Here is a 20,262-nt window from a genome sequence, read left to right as displayed (position 1 = left end):
TACCTACAACTGTCTTGGTTCATTCTTTTACACCCACGACACCAGCCCACATAGTCACTGCTCATCCACGACAGGCTGCCCTGAGGGGAATGGACCCTGGAGAAAGAATAATTGCTGCAGGAAAACCCTGCAGAGGTCATAGGGAGAAGAATAGCTGGCTCCCTGAAGTCACCTGCCAGGGCTTCTCATCGGATGAAACCACCCAGAAGCCAGAGGGCTTGGGCACCTGGGAAGAATCTCCTCTCCAGAAGAAAGGGAGGGAATGGATCTGAGAGCAACAGGAGGAAATAGTCGCTGACCAGCATCAGCACTTAGGACACTCCAAGTGTTGGCTACAGCTGCAGAAGCCTGTGATGGGGTCAGGAGGGGAAGTGGTAAGATCACTCTGAGCCCCTTAAGTAGGGTGACCATATAACTTTATATTCCTAATGGAGACACATTGGAGAGAGCAAGAGGGTGTTATTAAGAATTACTCTGAGAAACCTCTAGGATATATAGCCAAGCACCTGTCTAGCCAAGGGAGCCTTTCAAGCAAGGGAGTGACACAATCAAATTTGCTTATTTATTTATTTATTTATTTATTTATTTATTTGAGACGGATTTTCACCCTTGTTGCCCAAGCTGGAATGCAATGGTGCAATCTTGGCTCACTGCAACCTCTGCCTCCTGGGTTCAAGCTATTCTCCTGCCTCAGCCCCCCAAGTAGCTGGGATTACAGGCACGCACCACCATGCCCGGCTAATGTTTTGTATTTTTAGTAGAAACGGGGTTTCACCATGTTGGCCAGGCTGGTCTCGAACCCCTGACATCAGGTGATCCGCCCACCTCGGCCTCCAAAAGTTTTGGGATTACAGGCATGAGCTACCTTGCAGGCCCAAATTTACATTTTTTAAGCCCTCCAGCAAATGGGTGGGGAATGCATTGACAGGGAATTAATCCAGTCAAGCTGCTCTCAGAACTAACAGTGATTTAATTTGGGTGATAGAGTGGCAATATGGCCAATGGGGGTAGGGTAGGAGAGGAGGATGTAGTTGCCTGGGAGTTGGTAACCTAGGATGCCAACAGAGGCACAGTTAAAACAATGACGTCAGAACTTTGCAAATGTCTGAGGGGCCTCAGTGCCCCCTTAGCAATTGCTCTGTTTCTACCTCTTCCCTGCACACCCCTGGTTCAGCCCAGTGTCAGGTCCCACTAATACTGACATAGGAGTTAAAAAGTAATTACTTAGGCAGATAGTGAGGGTATGGGAACCGTTGATAAGGTTTTCCTTTTGATGAAAAGCAGTCTCCAAATCATTTTCTTTTCTAACAAAGAGCAGCCTGTAAAATCGAGCTGCAAACATGGGCAAGCAAGCTAGAAGCTTGCACAAGTGAATGCTGGCAGCTGTGCCAATAGGAAAAGGCTACCTGGGACTAGGCATGTTCAAAACGGTAGCTCCATCTTCTTTTTTCCTTTCAAACCATGTGTGCAGTAGGGAGCAGACAACATGGTGCTGACCAAGTGGAAAGCCTATCTGCATAATAAGATTGGAGTGGAGTGGCCAGTCTTCCCCATGCAATATGTAAACATCACACCTGTGACGTGAGAACAACTGCACAATCTGTAGGCCCTATGTAAATCAGACACTGCCTCCTCAAGCCTATCTATAAAATCCATGCCTGGCTAATTTTTTTTGTAGAGATTGGGTCTTGCTACGTTGCTCAGGCCCGTCTCAAACTCCTGGCCTCAAGCAATCCTGCCACGTCAGCCTCCCAAAGTGCTGAAACTGCAGGCATGAGCCACCATGCTCATCCACATGGCCTTTATTTTTATGAACAAGTGGAGACATGGAGGGATTAAGTAACTTGCCCAGGGTGACCCAGTAAATGTCAGAGCTGGTATTTGAACATCTGCTGTCAACCACTATGCAATGTAGCCTCTTTGTACTCCTGCATTTTCACCTTTATGAGTTCATTTCCCCATCCCTCTGTCTCTGTGCATCCGTCCATCTGTCCATCACCACCCTAATCACCCAGTCCACTCATTTGTCTCTCCACATACCCAGACTGTCATTAATGTCTTGAATGGTGACTTTAGCTTTATTTTAACATTGCTTCATACAAGGCAGCAAACACATATGAGAAATTTACAATGTAAATTGCAGAAGCCAGAATATTTTAAGCTATTAAGCTAAAATTAATTTAAGCAATGAGAGTTTAATATTTGGTTCAATAGGGGAAAAAATAACGGATTCTAAAACATTCCCCTATTTCATTATGTCTGCCTGTTAATGCCTTATCTAGGTTTACACGTGTCCATTTCTTATTTTTCAGCTGGCATTAAAGGGGATCTGGTGAACTTCCAATTTCTTTGGTCGAGCAGTTGACAGAGTAAAAGAGACTTGGCCTTGGAGGTCAGTTCATCTACCAGTATTAATTAAATGTCAGTTATATGCAGGTACTGAGGAAAGACTGTTCTACTCCAGTTTATTCCATGAACCAGCCACACACCTTGGCCAGCCAGCAGCCATGCTCTCTCTTGCTGGGACACTACTGTTTCTCCTGTTATTCTATAAACATGCAAACCTCTTCTTTTGTAGTTCCTGCACTCTGGGTAGTAAGTTCCAACCACGTACCTGCCTTGTCATAAGCTCTGTTCATAATCAACCTTTCATCAAATGTGGGTTTTATTCCCTGAAACAGTAACAGGAAAGAGAAATACTATAGCTGTGGGCCAAGTCCAGTTGGTGACATGAGTCCTCACACTAGTATTCTTCTGGTTGCTTAGCTCAGTCCATTCACTTCGCTGTGCCAAAAGTTCCTGTACTGTGGTAGGCAGAATAAAGGCCTCCAGTGATGTGCAAATCCTAGCCCTCAGAACCTGTGAATGCATTACGTTACATGGCAAAGGGGAATTAAGGTTGTGGATGAAATTAAAGTTACTAATTAGGGAGGAAGATTGAGGCCGGGTGCAGTAGCTCTCTCTTGTCATCCCAAACCCTCAGAGGCCAAGGCTAGAGGATCACTGAGGCTGCCAAGAGTCTGAGACCAGCCTGGCCATCATAGTGAGACCACCTTCTCTACAAACAATACAAAAACCAGCCAGGCATGGTGGCCCACACCTACAATCCTAGCTGTTTCTAAGGCCAGAGGATTGTTTAAGGCCAGAAATTCGAGGCTGCTGTAAGCTGTGATCACTGCACTCTAGCCTTGGTGACACAGCGAGACCTGGTCTTGAAAAATAAATTAATTAATTGAATAAAATAAACAGGAACATTGGAAAGGGTGGGTGGATCTGCGGGAACGATTGTCACAGAGCCTCCCAGAGCATTCATCTCTGGCCTGCTGGACAGCACCGGGGGCAGGCAGAAATCAAGCACACCCCAGAAGTGAGGGTCCCTGACCCAGGTGAACAGTGGCTCTCATAAGACAATCGCTATCCCCCTACCTCATAGCAACAGCAATGCTGGAGAACCCTGTGGCTAGTCCCGGTGCCATGAGCCGGGCTCCTTATGTGCCAAGTCCAGGAGCCTCTTCCCCTGTCCCTTCGGCTTTCCATTTTTTGGGTTTTGTTTTTTGTTTTTGAGACACGGTCTTGCTCTGTCTCCCAGGCTGGAGTGCAGTGGCACGGTCTCAGCTCACTGCAACCTCTGCCTCCCAGGCTCAAGCGATTCTCATGCCTCAGCCTCTGTAGTAGGCTGAGTAGCTGGAATTACAGGTCTACACCACCACACCTGGATAATTTTTTGTATTGTTAGTAGAGACAGGATTTCATGATGTTGGCCAGGCTGGTCTCGAACTCCTGGCCTCAACTGATCCGCCCACCTCAGCCTCCCAAAGGGTTGAGATTACAGGTGTGAACCACCGTGCTGGCCATTTTGGGGAATTTTTATTGTTATTAAGCTGATGGGACTTACAGTATTTTTACATTGACTCTGTGCATAGGCCCTTTCATAAAGCTAGACTATGCCTTTGGTGCAGCCTTTTTTTTAAAAAAAAAAAGGGGAGATTATTCTGGATTATCCAAGGGAGTCCAGTGTAATCACAGGGGTCTTTAAAAATGGAAGAGGAAGGCAGAGGGGGAGGTCAGAGTGCTGCAGGTATGAGAGGGGCCTGACGCACTATTGCTGGCCTTGAAGACAGAGGGAGGGGGCCTTGAGCCATGGAATCCGAACGGGAAGCCTCTGGAAGGTGAAAAAGGCAGAGAACCAGATTCTGCCCCGGAGTCCCCAGAAAGGCACCTCCTGTCTGACTCCATGATTTTAACCCAGCTTCAGGCTTCTGAGCCACAAACTGTGAGATAATGTGTGTTGTTTAAGCCACCCAGTTTGCAGTCATTTGTCACAGCAGCAATAGAAAATGAACACACATAGCTATAAAGAAATGGGGTTTTATTATTTAACAAATCCTCATGTAGCACGCATTACATGTCAGGCATGATAGTAGGCCCTTTACCAATATTAACTCACTAAATCCTTACAACCAACTATGAGAAGCCACCATTTATTAGCAACCCAAGTTTCATAGGTGAGGAAACTGAGGCACAAGAAACTTAAGTAACTTGCCCAAGGCCACTTGGCAAGCAAAAGCTAACAGTGGCTGGGTTTAGAATACAAATAAGGGCACTAGCCCTGAACTCATGCTGTCAACTTGGTGCCCTGAGAGCTGCCTCTCCCAGACAGTGGAGCCCCAGCTCTGGTCCTCTGATGGGTGCCAAGAGATTTTCACTACTCCATGGGAAAGTGAGAAAAATTAGAAAAAAGAAATGGCTCACGCCTGTAATCCCAGCACTTTGGGAGGCCGAGGCAGGTGGATCACTTGAGGTCAGGAGTTCGAGACCAGCCTGGCCAAAATGGCAAAACCCCATCTCTACTAAAAATACAAAAATTAGCCAGGCATGGTGGCGGATGCCTATGATCCCAGCTACTCGTAGGCTGAGGAAGGAGAATTGCTTGAACTTGAGGGTGGAGGTTGCAGTGGGCTGATATCGCGCCACTTCACTCTAGCCTGGGTGGAAGAGTGACACTCCGTCTCAAAAAAAAAAAAAAAAAGAAGAAGAAAGAAAGAAAGAAAGAAAGAAAGAAAGAAAGAAAGAAAGAAAGAAAGAAAATGTTTAGACATCGAGAAAAGTTGAGAGAAGAGTACAACGAATGTGCAAATACTCCTGCCCCCATATTTGCTTTATTATGTATATAGTAGAGTTGAGGGTCTTGTTATGTTGCTCAGGCTTGTCTCATACTCCTGGCCTCAAGAATCCTCCCACCTCGGCCTCCCAAAGTGCTGGATTAAGAGGTGTAAGTCAGCTTACTCAGCCCATATTTGCTGTAAAGAGCCCATTCTGTTGTGTGAGCTCAGCTAGATGAAAATGCATTGCCAGCGTCATGACAATTGACCTATGAATACATCAGCAGGTCTCTCCTAAGAGTGAGGTTATTATTCTCCATATCCCCAATGCCATTTTCATACCTAAGAAAATGACTGATATCTCCATTATGTCAATTAATTGTACCTAAACTATTATTTTGGGTTTTTAAAATTGAGATACAATTCACATACCATAAAATTCACCACCCCCTCAAAGTGTACAATTCAGTGGTATTTAGTATATCTATAGAGTTCTGTAATCATCACCACTATCTAATTTTAGAATATTTTCATCACCCCAAAAAGAAACCTATTAGCACTCTCTCTTCATTCTCCATAGCCCCTAATCCCTGGCAACCATTAATTGACTTCCTATCTGTATGAATCTACCTGCTCTGGGCATTTCCTATAAATTGAATCAAATAACAACTAGTCTTTTGTGCCTGGTTTCTTTCACTTAGCACAATGTTTTTGAGGTTCATTCATACTGTAGCAGGGATCAATACTTTGTCCTTTTTATGACAGAATAATATTCCATTATATGGATGTGCCACATTTTATTTATTCATTCATCACTTGATGAACTTTTAGGTTGTTTTCACTTTTTTGGTTATTATGAGTAATGCAGCTATGCACATTTTTGTGTAGGCATGTGTTTTCTTTTCTATTCTTTTTTGGTAGAGACAAGGTCTCCCTATGTTGCCCAGGCTGGTCTCAAACTCATGAGTTCAAGAAATCCTCCTGCCTCAGCCTCTCAAACTGCTAAGATGACAGGGAGGAGCCACCACTCTCGGCTGACATGTGTTTTCATTTCTCATAGCTAGGAGTAGAGTTGCTGGGTCATATGGTAACTCTACACTTCACTTTTTGTAAAATGTCTTTTATAGCTTTGTCCCCCTCTGAGCACCAACTCATTCAAGGTCTATGCATTGCACTTGGTCGCTTGTCTCTTTGGTCTCATTTATTCTAGAGCAGTGCCGCCCCCCAAATCTTTTTCCCTGTGACAATGACATCTAAAGGTTCCAGGTCATGCCGTCTTACAGAATGTGCCCCAAAGATTCTTCTGATTATTTCCTCATGGCGCTATTTAAATTGCTCCTCTGTCTCTATGTCTTTTGTAACCTGGAGGTAAGACCAGAAGCTTTATTAGATTCTTGGCAAAAATTGTTCTCAGGTCATGTACAGTATTTTCTACTGTTTTGGTGTTCAAACGTTTTATCTTTTATGGAAGGTGATAGTGATGGCAGGGTATTGATTTGTTTTCTCATTTTTATTTTATTACTTTTATTATTATTTTGGATAATAATAATACCCAGGCTGGAGGGCAGTGGTATGACTGTGGCTTACTGCAGCCTCAACCTCCAGGGCTCAAGCGATCCTCCTACCTCAGCCGTCTGAGTAGCTGGAACTACAGGAGTACACCACCACATCTGGCTAATTTTTAAATTTTTCATAGAGACACGGTCTTGCTATGTTGTCTAGGCTGGTCTTGAACTCCTGAGCTCAAGTGATCCTCCTGCCTGGGTGTCCCAAAGTGCTGGGATTACAGGTGTGAGCCACCATGACAGGCCAGTGTTTTTTTTTTTTTTAAATGGTCTTTCTTGACACATTGATAAAGTTGATAATCTCGCTATAAAACTCATTAAAAACAATGCACAAATAACGATAAAAACAACAAACCAAAGCTTTTCTCTATTGCGTGAAATCTGAAAGATTGGGATTCATTAAACTAGGTAGCTTGTAAACCTAGCACCTATGATAGGCTGTGAAATGGGTTCCCTGAAGCATAACAGGGAGAGCCTGATTTTGTTTTATCATGAAAGTCCACAGGACTAAGTAATAAAGCACATTTTCTCCTGGGCCACACTTAGGCCCTCTCCCTTGGTGAGTGCACTCATTGCTGTGACTTCTGGAAATTAGGCCTCTAAGTTTGGAAACTTCACTGGAAACTTCACTGAAGCCCCAAGCTTCAAAGTAGCCGTAGCATATAATGGCTAACTTGCTGGCATTGGTAAAATGGCATTTCAGTCCAACTTCATTCCTGTCTGCAGGGAAAAAAATCACCCTCCCGTGGGGGCAGGTATGTTGGACCCAAGCACTCAAAAATTGCAGCAACAAGTCCATTCTGTCTAAAGTCTTTTTTTTTTTAATTGAGACGGAGTCTTGCTCTGTCACCCACGCTGGAGTGCAGTGGAGCAATCTCAGCTCACTGTAACCTCCGCCTCCCAGGTTCAAGCGATTCTCCTGCCTCAGTCTCCCCTTCCTGAGTAGATAGGATTACAGACACCTGCCACCATGCCTGGCTAATTTTTTCTTTTTTCTTTTTTTTTTGGTAGAGACAGGCTTTCACCATGTTGGCCAGGCTGGTCTCGAACTCCTGACGTCAAGTGATCCACCCGCCTCAGCCTCCCAAAGTGCTGGTAGTACAGGCGTGAAATACTGTAAAGTCTTTCATTGTCTGTTTAGAGTGTCTTATTTTGGCTGCCAAAGTTTTGAAGATGCCGCTCTGATCCAGTGCTGTTATAATCTTGCAAGTAAGTTCTTCCAAAGAGTCCAGGGCCTGGAGCCCAAGATTCACCCAGGATTTTGACAGACATGCTCATGCAAAGGTACTAGAAAGGGGGTGAGGGGAAAAAAGGAAAGGAAGTGATGACTACAAAGCACTCAGCACAGCACCAGGCACAGAGTAAGCACTCAGTACATGTTAGTTATCGTCATTGTTGTTGGTGATTAAAGCTGGACTGGCAGAACCTTAAGACTCAAAAATGAGGCACCACTCTGATGTTAGATCTGACTTTAAAGTATATGCATAACTGTATGGAACGTTTTCCAAGCATTATCAGATACACCATCATCAGGAGTAGATAGAGGTGGGTATTAAAAGCCTTGCTCTATAGAAGCAATAACTGAGGCTTAGTTTAGCAAATAGCAAAGACTTAGCAAATGGTAAAGCAGAGACTCAATCCAAATTCTCTCAATTCTAAAGTCTGCAAGTCTGTATTTTTTTTGTTTTGTTTGTTTTTTGGGGTTTTGTTTGTTCGTTCGTTTTTTGAGACAAGATCTCACACTGTTGCCCAAACTGGAGTACACTGGCACAAAAACAGCTCACTGCAGCCTCAAACTCCTGGGCTCAAGCTATCCTCCTGCCTCGGTCTCCTGAGTAGCTGGGACTACAGGAGTACACCACCATACATGGGTAATTTTTAAATTTTTTGTAGAGACAAAGAGTCTTATTTTGTTGGCCAGACTGGTCTTGAACTCCTGGCCTCAAGTAATCCTCCTGCCTCAGCCTCCCAAAGTGTTAGGATTACAGGGATAAGCCACCTCGCTGGCCTGTGCAGTATTTTTAATCACCTTGCTGTACTGCTTCCCATGTTTGGTACAAGAAATCTGAACTTATCAACCAAATGAATTGTGTTTTTCTTGCATGTGTGGAATGTGCCAACAGCTTTGTGGTTCACTCCTTTAAAAAGTAAAGAATAACATTCTCTCCCTCATATTCCTAGCCTTGCTTCTCACCCTCACCAGCAGCTTCTCCAAAAAGGCTTGTCTCAATTGGCAACTTGATCAGAGTAAGCTACTTAAAATGCAAAACTGAACAGCCATTCCCTTACATAAAAATGTTTTCTTGAGAATGTAAAGAAACCCGTGGTGGCTTCTGGATTGCAGAACATTCCAGAGTAGCCGCAGCAAGTAACGAAAGGAAGCATTCTGCCATATTCACTTTAAAGTTTGTATTTGTACATGAATTATGTATTCTAAAAGAAATAATTATTAAATAAATACATAAATCAAATTTTTTTTGGATCTCCTATCCCAGCCTTTACTACCACGTGGTATTAAGGTCAGGTTCTTTAGCCTAATGTTTTATGAACTGGTCCCTATTGTGTTTACAGCTTCATTTACCTCCTTCCCCTTTTTGGACTTGAAACTCTTAGTAATACATAAGTATACATACACAGTTGCCTGCTTCTTGCGTCTGCCTGTAATGCCATTTCTTTTTTCCTTTTAATGGATAATTCCTCTTCATCCTTCTGCACTCTCTACTTTTGTATATATGTGTGTTGTAGACCTATTTGGCAGTCTAGTAACATTTATGGTTTCTTTCTCAAAAGAAAGTCCTTATTGCATAATGTGAAATACACAGTTACAAAGACAAGTACATTGAAATATAATTATTAAACTATTAAAAACAAAATTATATAAAAATATCTGTAATTCATTAATTATGCACTAAATATCAAGATCTGGTGTGAGGTCTAACATCACTCTAATGTTTTTTATTTTAATTTCTGGGATATATGTGCAGAATGTGCAGGTTTATTACATAGGTATACATGTGCCATGGTGGTTTGCTGCGCCTATCAACCCGTCATCTAGGTTTTAAGCTCCGCATGCATTAGGTATTTGTCCTAATCCCCTCCCTCCCCTTGCCCCCCATCCCCCAACAGGCCACGGTGTGTGATGTTACCCTCCCTGTGTCCATGTGCTGTCATTGTTCAACTCCCACTTGTGAGTGAGAACAATGAGTTTGACAATCACTATAATTTTTGTTAATTTTTTTTTTTTTTTTTTTTTTTTTTTAGAGATAGGGTCTTTCTCTGTCACCTAGGCTGGAGTACAGTGGTACAATCATAGCTCACTGCAGCCTCAAACTCTTGGGTTCAAGCAATCTTCCTGCCTCAGCCTCCCGAGTAGCTGAGACTACAGGCATGTGCCACCATGCCTGGCTAGTTTTTAATTTTTTGTAGAAATGACAGTCTCACTACCTTGCCCAGGCTGGTCTCAAACTCTTGGCTTCAAATGATCCTACTCCCTTGGCCACCGAAGGTGCTAGGAAAACAGGCATGAGCCACTGTACCCAGCCTCATAATTCTGATTAATGTAAGCAATATTTCATGATATCTACAATAACGGTAATTAATTTTTTTTTTATAAAGACGGGTTCTTACCATGTTGACCACACATGCATGCAAAACAGTGGAAATTTATGCTGGTGACAAAGTCACAGGTATTACTAACAACACTGGCATGGGTTCTTACGTTGATAATTGAAAGAATGTTACATTTCAATATAGGTATGTGAAAATGAAGATGTAATCCTACCTCCCCTGACTCAAGTTCACAGACTCCTTGAGTTCTGTCCATGGAGCCCAGGTTATAAATCGTCGTTCCTGACTTAGCTGTTTCAGGCATCACCCCTTCTAGAAAGTCTTCCTTGAACCACCAGATAGAGCCAGTTGACCTCTGTGGTAGCCACCCTCCAAGGTGGCCCCAGTGATTCCTGCCACCTGATATTTTCCCTCTTATATAGTCCCTCCCACCAAAAATAGGGCCAACCCGTGTGATGACACAATGTGACTTGCAAGCCTAACTTACAAAAGACATGTGGCTTCTGCCTTGTTCTCTTTTGGGTCACGTGCTGTGAGGAAAACAAGCTGCCATGTCAGGAGGACACTCAGGCAGCAGGTCCACAGGACAAGGAACTGAGGTCTCCTGCCAGTGGCCACATCAGCTTGCTAGCTAGGAGTGAGCTGTCTTAGATCCTCCAGCTCTGATCAAAACTTCAGGTGCTTGCAGTCATGGCTGATAACTTCATTAGAGACCCTGAGCCAGACCATCCTACTAAGCCATCCTGAATTCCTGCCGTTCAGAAACTGTGTGAGACAATCAATATTCATCGCTATTTTAGGTTTGGGGGTCATTTGTTACACAGCAATCACGAATTGCAATAACTAACACATCTTTTTCTTTGTGTTTGCGTAGGTAGATCACATGCTTTCCTCTAGCATAGCATTTAGTACATAGTAGTGCAATTGTCAAGGCACGCCTCTTTGTCTTCCCCTTATTGCAAGAACAATCACATTAAGGACTGTGTCCAACTACGCTCATCCTGCAATCTTTAGAATCAAGTATGAAAGTCAGCATGGACCTTTGTTCACTGTGGACATTAATAAAAGTTTATTAAACATCAAAGAATTGGCAGCCACTGTTCCCCTCCCATACCTCAATAACAGCTGCTTTCTGGACATGTAATAAGGCTTGAATCAATGAATACTGCCATTATTAAATATTAGTATAGTCATTGTGGGCTCTCTGTATCTTCATTTTGTCATCTAATGGGCTAATAGTTCCTAATGAATGACAAAAGCTAACATTTATTGAACATTTACTTTGTTGTAAGCACTTGCTAGAAATTATGTCATTCTACCAGTCACCCTATGAAGTAACCAAAATTATTATCCCTACTTTACAGTTGAGGCTAAGAGGTAAAACTTGCTTCCAAATCAGAGAAGTGGCAGTACTGCCCCAAAACCTACTTTCTTCCGACTCTTCCTGACAGTACTATGTACTTCACAGGCTCCAAAAGAGATTTTGTGAACTTGTAAACTGCAAAATGCTGTTTCCAAACAAAGGATCCTTACTGCGCTTTGCTAGTGTGCCGTAGGTACTCTTAGAGGCCCGCAAAAGGGTAAAGAGATGAAAAGAGATTAGCATCTGGGAGAGAACTTATGCTGCCTGGGCTTATATACATTACCTCATTGTGTATCCCAGCCACCATTTAGAGAGGCTCTCCCGCCTCCATTATGCTGACAAGCACATCAAGAATGAAGGAGATGAAATTACACGGTTGTGGTTCTTCCCACAGCTAATCTTGGAGCTAGCATCCTAGTAAGAGCTGGCCACAGTGCTAGGTGTTTCAGACTGAAAAGCTAAGAACATTTCTAGCATTTGTTTAATAAAGGTAAATTAATTAGGATCTGGTTAGCCATAAAACTAGATATTAAAATAGCTTACTAAACCTAGATAACCTCTATCCCTAATAGAGATTAATATCTTGAATAAAAGACATGTGATTATAAAAACCTAGAAGAGAAGTGTCTACTTTTTTTTGAGACAGGGTCTCCCTCTGTTGGCCAGGCTGCAGTGCAGTGGTGCAATCATAGCTCACTACAGCCTCGAACTCCTGGCTTCAAGTGATCTTTCTGCCTCATCCTCCCAAGTAGCTGGGACTGATGGAAGACAGGTGAGCCCCAAATTGGGGCTTAGCCTGCAAGAGTTCTTGGCTTCACCCAAGAAAGAATTTAAGGGTAAGCTGTTAGTAGAGTAGAAGAAAACAGTTTACTGAAGCAGCAGTGTTATAGCTCCGGCAGTGTTGCAGCTCTGTGACTGCCCCTGCAGAGCAGGACTATGCCATAGGCAGAAAATAGCAGCTCAGGGCAGTTCTGCATTCATATTTATACCTACTTTTAATTGCATGCAGATTAAGAAGCAGTTTATGCAGAAATTTCTAGGGAAAGGGTAGTAACTTCTGGGTCATTGGGTTGTTGCCATGGAAAGGGAAACTCACCGGCATTGCCATGGCAATGGTAAACTGACATGGCACACTGGTGGGCGTGTCTTATGGAAAGCTGCGTCCACCCCCTCCCTGATTTAGCTAGTCCTCAATTTGGTCCAGTGTTCGAGCCCACCTCTAGAGTTGAGTGCCACCTCATGCCTTAGGACTACAGGCATGAGCCACCATGCCCGGCTAAGAGAAGTGTCTTCAAAGTGAAGTACATACCTGTCTCACCCCACCTTTCCTCTTTACTGGAAAATGGACATGATGTACGGAACTTGTGCAACTATGATCCAATGAAACTTTTTGCTTTATAAATTACCCAGTCTCAGGTATTTCTTTATAGCAGTATGAGAATGGACTAATGTGTGCCCTGACATAGGAATTAATTCACCATTAGTCCAATTCATTCAAGGCAACCCATTCCTCCTGGCCCTAGTCAAGACCTGAGCCTAGTCAAGGCTCAGCACAAATACAGCTTCCCCTGGAAGCCTTCACAGGCCCTCCAGAACCTTTGCTATGGTTTATTTATTACCCTATATGTCTCCTTATAGCATTTATCTTTATTTTAGTTGAAAAAAATTATTTTAAGTGCGTTAGTCATTTAATGTCTGTTTCACCCAACAGAATGTTAGTGACTTTAGACAGGGACCATGTCTTAGTCATCACTGTAATCCCCAGTACCTAGTAAAGTGCCTGGCAAATAATAGGTGCTTAGTGAATATTTGCTGAGTGAATGACTGCTTTCTGAAGAGAAGTTTGAAATGATGCAGATACTCTATCACCTGGCATGTTCTGCTCGGAGATGCTGGTTAGCAAGCTGCAACTATAAGTGGCTTGTACAGTTAGGACAAAAGTATTTCTTATAATCAGAACTCCTGACTTAGAGTGGTTTCAGGGCTGGTTAATTCCAGAAGCCAGGCTCTTTTCTTTTTTTTTTTTTTTCTACACAGGGCCTTGCTCTGTCATTCAGGCTGGACTGCCACGCCATGATGACTGTTCACTGCAACCTCAAACTCCTGGGCTCAAGTGATCCTCCTGCCTCAGCCTCCCAAGTAGCTGAGACTACAGGCATGCAGCACCGTGCCTGGCTAATCCAGGCTCTTTTAATCCTTTCATTCTGCTATTCTCTTCAGGGCATCAGCTGGCTCCACTCATGGTTCCTAATATACTGACCTTAATTCCAAGGTGAGAAGATTATATCCAGGAGCAAAAAACATTCCTTCCTTGTGCCCTTGTTCAAGAATGAAAGAAATCTCCCTGTACAGCCTTCATTGGCCAGAATTTTGCAATACACTCATCCTTGATCATTGGCAAGGGCGATGGCAATCTGATGATCACTTTAGACTAAACCAGACTCAGTATTGAGTCCAGGAAGGAGCCCAGTTTTACCGCTTCCCTGGCCCATGAATGCAGTCATGACTGCGTTGGCACAAAAGATGCTGGGTGTGTGTGCATGCGTGTGCCTGTGTGTGTGCTGATGCTGGGGTGAGAAGAGGAGTTTTATAAGCACCCAAGAATGCCTGCCATCCACCCTCACTGTGCATCAATAGGCTAGTAACATGCAGAAACTCATTAGAAGAAATATTGGCATCCAAATACTGTATGTAGCCATGGAAGAAAAGTGCAATTTGCCTTAAAAACATTCCTATTTTTCAGGGTCATTCAGATGGCAATGGAGTGCTGATTAAATCCACTGAAGTCAGTAATTCACTGCAGACAAAAAATAAAAAAAAGGGCCTCATAGTTACTTTCACTGTAATTCAAATATTAATGCCCTCATTTTCAGAAATTTAAAAGAAGTCAGATTACACAGATTTAGTGACTAATATAAAAACCAAAAGAAGGTGAACATTACAAGATACCAAGTCAAAATATTTACCATATAACAACAATAATAGCAGCAAGTAACATTACGTACATAGTGTTTATTTTGTGTTTCAGTGCCAGGCACTGGTAGTGGTATACTGGCATTATTTTACCTGATCACAAATATAAGGAATTCACAGGCTGCCTTGATGGTTTTAAAAATCTTTTTATAGAGCAACTGGAATATTTATATTCAATAGGCAAGAAGAGAGAAATATGTAATATATAGTACTATAATATAACAATAATACAATAAGTATAATATATTGAGCCATTTGAAAGAACTAGGTGCAGTGGCTCACGCCTATAATCCCAGCACTTTGGGAGGCCGAGGCAGGCGGATCACCTGAGGTCAGGAGTTTGAAAGCAGCCTGGCCAACATGGTAAAACCCCATCTGTACTAAAAATACAAAAAGTAGCTGGGCATGGTGGCGGGCACCTGTAATCCCAGCTACTTGGGAGGCTGAGGCACAAGAATCGCTTGAACACGAGAGGTGGAGGTCGCAGTGAGCTGAGATCATGCCATTGCACTCCAGCCTGGGTGACAGAATGAGACTCCATCTCAAAAAAAAGAACTAGATTGAGCATGGAGGTTCATATCTATCATGCCTGTAATCTAGCACTTGGGAGGCAAAGGTGGGTGGATCGCTTGAGTCTGAGAGTTTGAGATCAGCCTGGGCAACATGACAAATACCCATCTCTACAAAAAATATAAAAATTATTCAGGCATGGCGGTTCCCACATGTAGTCTAAGCTACTTGAGAGGCTGAGACGGGAGGATCACTTGAGCCCAGGAGGCAGAGGTTGCAGTGAGCCCTGACTGTACTACTGCACTCTAGCCTGGCTAATGGAGGGAGTCTCTGTCTTAAAAAGAAAAAAGAACCAATTTTTTATTGATTAAGGAAAGTTAGGGCATTAATAAATGTGAAAACCTTAGATGACACCAAAAAGTGCCAATTTTTGTTTGTTTGTTTGTTTTTGAGACAGAGTTTTGCTCTTGTCACCCAGGCTGGTGTGCAATGGCACAATCTTGGCTCACTGCAACTTCCGCCTCCTGGATTCAAGCGATTCTCCTGCCTCAGCCTCCCAAGTAGCTGGGACTACAGGGGCCTGTCATCACGCCTGGCTAATTTTTTATTTTTGGTAGAGACGGGGTTTCACCATGTTGGCCAGGCTGGTCCCGAACTCCTAACCTCAGGTGATCCACCCACCTCAGCCTCCCAAAGTGCTGGGATTACAGGCGTGAGCCACTGCGCCCAGCTTAAAAGTGCCAATTGTTATTTAGAGTGAGGCAATAGTCAGCAGATCAAGGTAACCATTGGACCAGTTAGTGTCCTCTTCAATGTCACATCCCTGCCTGCCCTGCCTCTGGGGTAAGGCTGCCCCTCCAGCACTACGCAGTGTGGCAGCCCGTGAGAGGCCAGTCTTCTCCAGACTTCCCTGTTGGGAAATGGCACCACCATACTCCGAGCTCCAAAAGCTACACACCAGCAGCCAAGCTTGACCCTGTTGATTCTGTCCCAAAATGCGTGAATCCCATGCATGAATATTGGGTGTTGTCTGGGAGTGTTGGCCCACATTTACTGCCTCTGGAACCCAGCATGGTGGAACGGCTGCTCTTTCAAGTGATGCTGGTTGCTAATTGCTATGGCATAAAGAAAGAGAGCTCTGGAGGGTCTCACAATGGTGATTAAATGACCTGTCGCTTCTATTCACAAAGCATTGGTGAGAGCAAGTTTCATAGCCCTACCCAACCACAAGGGGCCAAGGAAGCACAATCCTATGAAGGGACCAGAAGGCAGGCAGTTGGAAGTATTCAGGAAACAGTACCAATCACCAGCTCCCCAGCCCTCTCACCATTTCAAATACCTTTGTCACCCTATTTATTTCTTTCATAGGAAACCACTATGAGAAATATCACTAACATCTTATTCATCATTTGCAGTTTTATTGTCTGTCTTCCCCTCTAGAATTGAATCTCCAACATGACACTGCTCGTCTGTCTTGTTTGTCATTATGTCTTCAGTACCCAGTGCAGTGCCTGCCACATGCTGGGAGCTCGTTCATTTACTCATTCATTCATACTACCAAATTATTGAACATATTAGTGTCCTTGAGTTAGCCTCACAAATTGTCACAAATTGAGCAGCTTACAACTAATTTATTTTCTCATAGTTCTGAAAGTCAAAAGTCAGTCGGAAGTTAAGGTATCAACAAGGCCACACTCTGCTCCCTCTGAAGGCTCTAGAAGGTAATCTTTCCTTGCCTCTTACAGCCTCTGGTGGCTCCAGGGCTCATGGCCGCATCACCCCAATCTCTGCTTCCATCTTCAATGGCTTTTTCCTTTCTGTTGCTTAAAAAGATACTTGTCATTAGATTGAAGGCCTACTCAGGTAATCCGGGGTGATATCATCTAAGATTCTTAACATAATTATATCTTCAAAGACCTTTTTATTTCCCCAAGTAAGATCACATTCACAGGTTCTAGGGCTTAGGATATGGACATGCATTTTGTGGGGGGCCACCATTCAACTCACTGTAAGCACCTACTATGTGCCACACACCATTCTAAGTGCTGAGATGACCACAGTGAACGATATGAATACAAATCTCTGACCTTATAGAGCTGAAACATTAGTGGGTGATTCAGAAAGCAGGCACAATAAACACGAGAAGTCTACACTGTGTTGGGAAATGAGTTCTATGGAAAACAATAAGGAAAGAAGGGGAGGTAGGGAGTTTAAGAGACAGGCTTCTAAATGTAAATACAGGGGGCAAGGGAAGGCTTCAATGGGAAGGTGATATTCAAGTAGACCCTGGAGAAAGGTGAGCTTGAAGATGATTTGTCACATAAACAAACAAAAGATTGACTCTTGAACTGCGAGTAGCACATTCTTTCTCCTTCTGGTTTTACAGTCATTATCTTGCTCTGATTAATACAAATCGTGAATCTTGAAAAAGCCCCTTCTCCTGCTTCAGGTGAGGTGTTAGGTTATTAAATGAGATAACACTGTACTGGACCCTTTAGACTTCCAGCAACCCTGTAAGGACGATGAACTCCCAAGAACCAAGAACAAAGCTGAGATCTTCTGACTGCATCAGTGGTTTTCAAAGCACAGTCTCCTGACCCCACAACATCAGCATCACCCTGGAGCTTGTTAGAAATGCAATTCTGGGCCAGGCACAGTGGCTCACACCTGTAATCCCAGCACTTTGGGAGGCCAAGATGGGAAGATCATTTGAGGCCAGAAGTTCAAGACCAGCCTGGGCAACAAAGTGAGACCTTGTCTCTACTTTAAAAACAAGAAAATTAGCTGGGTGTGGTAGCATGTGCCTGTAGTCCTAGCTACTTGGGAGACTGAGGCAGGGGGATGGCTTGAGCCCAGGAGTTTGAGGCTGCAGTTAGCTATGATTGTACCACTGCGCTCCAGCCTAGACAAGAGAGTGAATACTCTCTCTTTAAAAAACGGTGCAATTTTGGGGACCTCACTCAAGACCTGCTGAAGCCCATTCCAGAAACTCTGCCTTTTTAAACGCCAACTTGTCCCTGTGAGTCTGACCCCAAATTCCCAGAAAGTCTTGGACACTCAATCCAAATCCTACCTCCTTTCCTACCACCTCTAGCTAAGGATATGAGACATATTTATCTCAGACAGGTCCCCAAGTAGTAGGCCAAAGCCAGCTTGCCCTAGCCCTGAAGTCCTGAATGGTAGACTGCTCACCAGGGGGAAATAAAGATTTTTAAATTAAGCATCTCCTTAGTAAGAATCTTCCTTGAAATAATAGGCTGCTAGATCCTAGCAACATCCGAATTAGAGAATCACATTAGAGAATCTCATTAGAGAATCACAACATGCAGGAAAAAGGTTTTCACCTCTCTGTCTTCAGAAGCCATCCACTGCCTTTCTCATTTACTCATCAGCTAGTATTAGCTGAGTACCATGCTTATGAAGTTCCAGACACTGTTCAGTCCTAAAAATGGACACTGAACCAAACAGACACAATCCCTATGATTTTGGAGTTTGTAGCCCAGAGAAGTAGACAGATAATTCATCAGATAGACAAACACATCACCAGATTGTGAAATGTGCTATGAAGAAATGAACAGGGTTCAGAGGTGGAGAACCACCTGAGGACTTTATTTTTTTTAATTATCCAAAGCAGTGGTTTTATTTATGACCTCTTTTTCTATTTTTAATTTTCATGGGTACATAGTAGGTGTATGTATTTATGAGATGTTTTGGTACAGGCATGCAGTGTGAAATAAGTGCATCATAGACAATGGAGTATCCATTCGCTCAAGCATTTATCCTTTGAGTTACACACAAGCCAGTTAAATTCTTTGAGTTGTTTTAAAATGTACAGTTACTATTGACTATCATTGCCTTGTTGTGCTATCAAATGGTCAGTCTTATTTGTTTTATTTTTTTTTCATACCCATTAACCATCACCACCTCCATCCTAGCCCCCGAGTCCTCTTCTTAGCCTCTGGTAATCATCCTTTGAGAGGCTTTTTAGAGCAGGTGGTTCGGGAAGGCCCTACTCACTGGCGTCCTGTTGTTTGCTGCAAGAACACATGAATGAATGAGTGAATGGTTCTTCACTTTATTCTCACACACATTTCAAGTGGTCTTCTTTTCCAGTTTTTATTTTTCCTTTATGTGGTTTCTGAGAATCACTTATTTGAGAAGCACAGGGCAATGGATGTCCCCACTTCAGCTATAATGGTGTTAACTCAGGCATCCCTCCTTGAACTGGCGGATCAATGACCAGTGCAGAGGGGAACTCAACTGCTTTGATGATCCCTGTTAAACATACACACACACGGAAACACACACACAAAGAGAGAGAGAGAAAGAGAGAGAGATTTAGAGAGAGACCGAGTGAGTTATTCCGGCATAGAAAAGAGAAATGTGGATTCATTTTGGTTGAAAAAAATTACTTTGCAATAATTTGTTTTTATGTTCCTATAACTCCTGCTGTTTCAATGTGACTTTAAAAAAAAAAAAACATATATATGCTTAGTGGAAAGGGCAACTTTCCCAGCTTATTATCTTAACAGGTGCCCCTGAGTCACAGTTAGCAGTAGACAATTCAGCCTTTTTCACGAAGCATTGCTTTCAAGGTTAGCCTACCTGGGTTATATCCCTGAGTCAACATTTAATCAGCAGCATGGCTGTAGGCAATTTAACCTTTCACCGCCTTAGTGTCTTCATGTGTAGAATACTACCACCTGCTAAGTAGGGTAATTTAAATTGCATATGTAAAGTACACCGCGGTTTCCTGGGGGTGATATTCATTCTACTTCTCCTAACTCCTTCAGGTAGGCTTTGCACTACCTGGGGCACCAAAGGCCACAAAAGCAATCAAGGCAGCAAATGGCCACAACTACCAGCAAAACAGGTCCATTCATCAAAACCCACAGGGCAAGAAAATGACTGCCTTCTCCCAGTTCCCAGTTCTAGGGTTCCTTCTATGCGGCTCTGACTCTAGGTAGAACTGGTGAGAAAAACTATTTTATTTTATCTTATTTTGAGACAGGGTTTTGCTCTTGTTGCCCAGGCTGGAGTGCAATGTCACGATCCGGGCTCACTGCAACCTCCGCCTCCCAGGTTCAAGCAATTATCCTGCCACAGCCTCCCAAGTAGCTGGGGTTAGAGGTGCCTGCCACCATGCCCAGCTAATGTTTTGTATTTTTGTAGAGACGGGATT

Source organism: Pan paniscus, chromosome 18 (assembly GCF_029289425.2).
Source record: "Pan paniscus chromosome 18, NHGRI_mPanPan1-v2.0_pri, whole genome shotgun sequence".
Taxonomy (NCBI): Eukaryota; Metazoa; Chordata; class Mammalia; order Primates; family Hominidae; genus Pan; species Pan paniscus.
The sequence above is the reverse complement of the archived record's forward strand: the minus strand, read 5'-3'. Positions refer to the sequence as shown.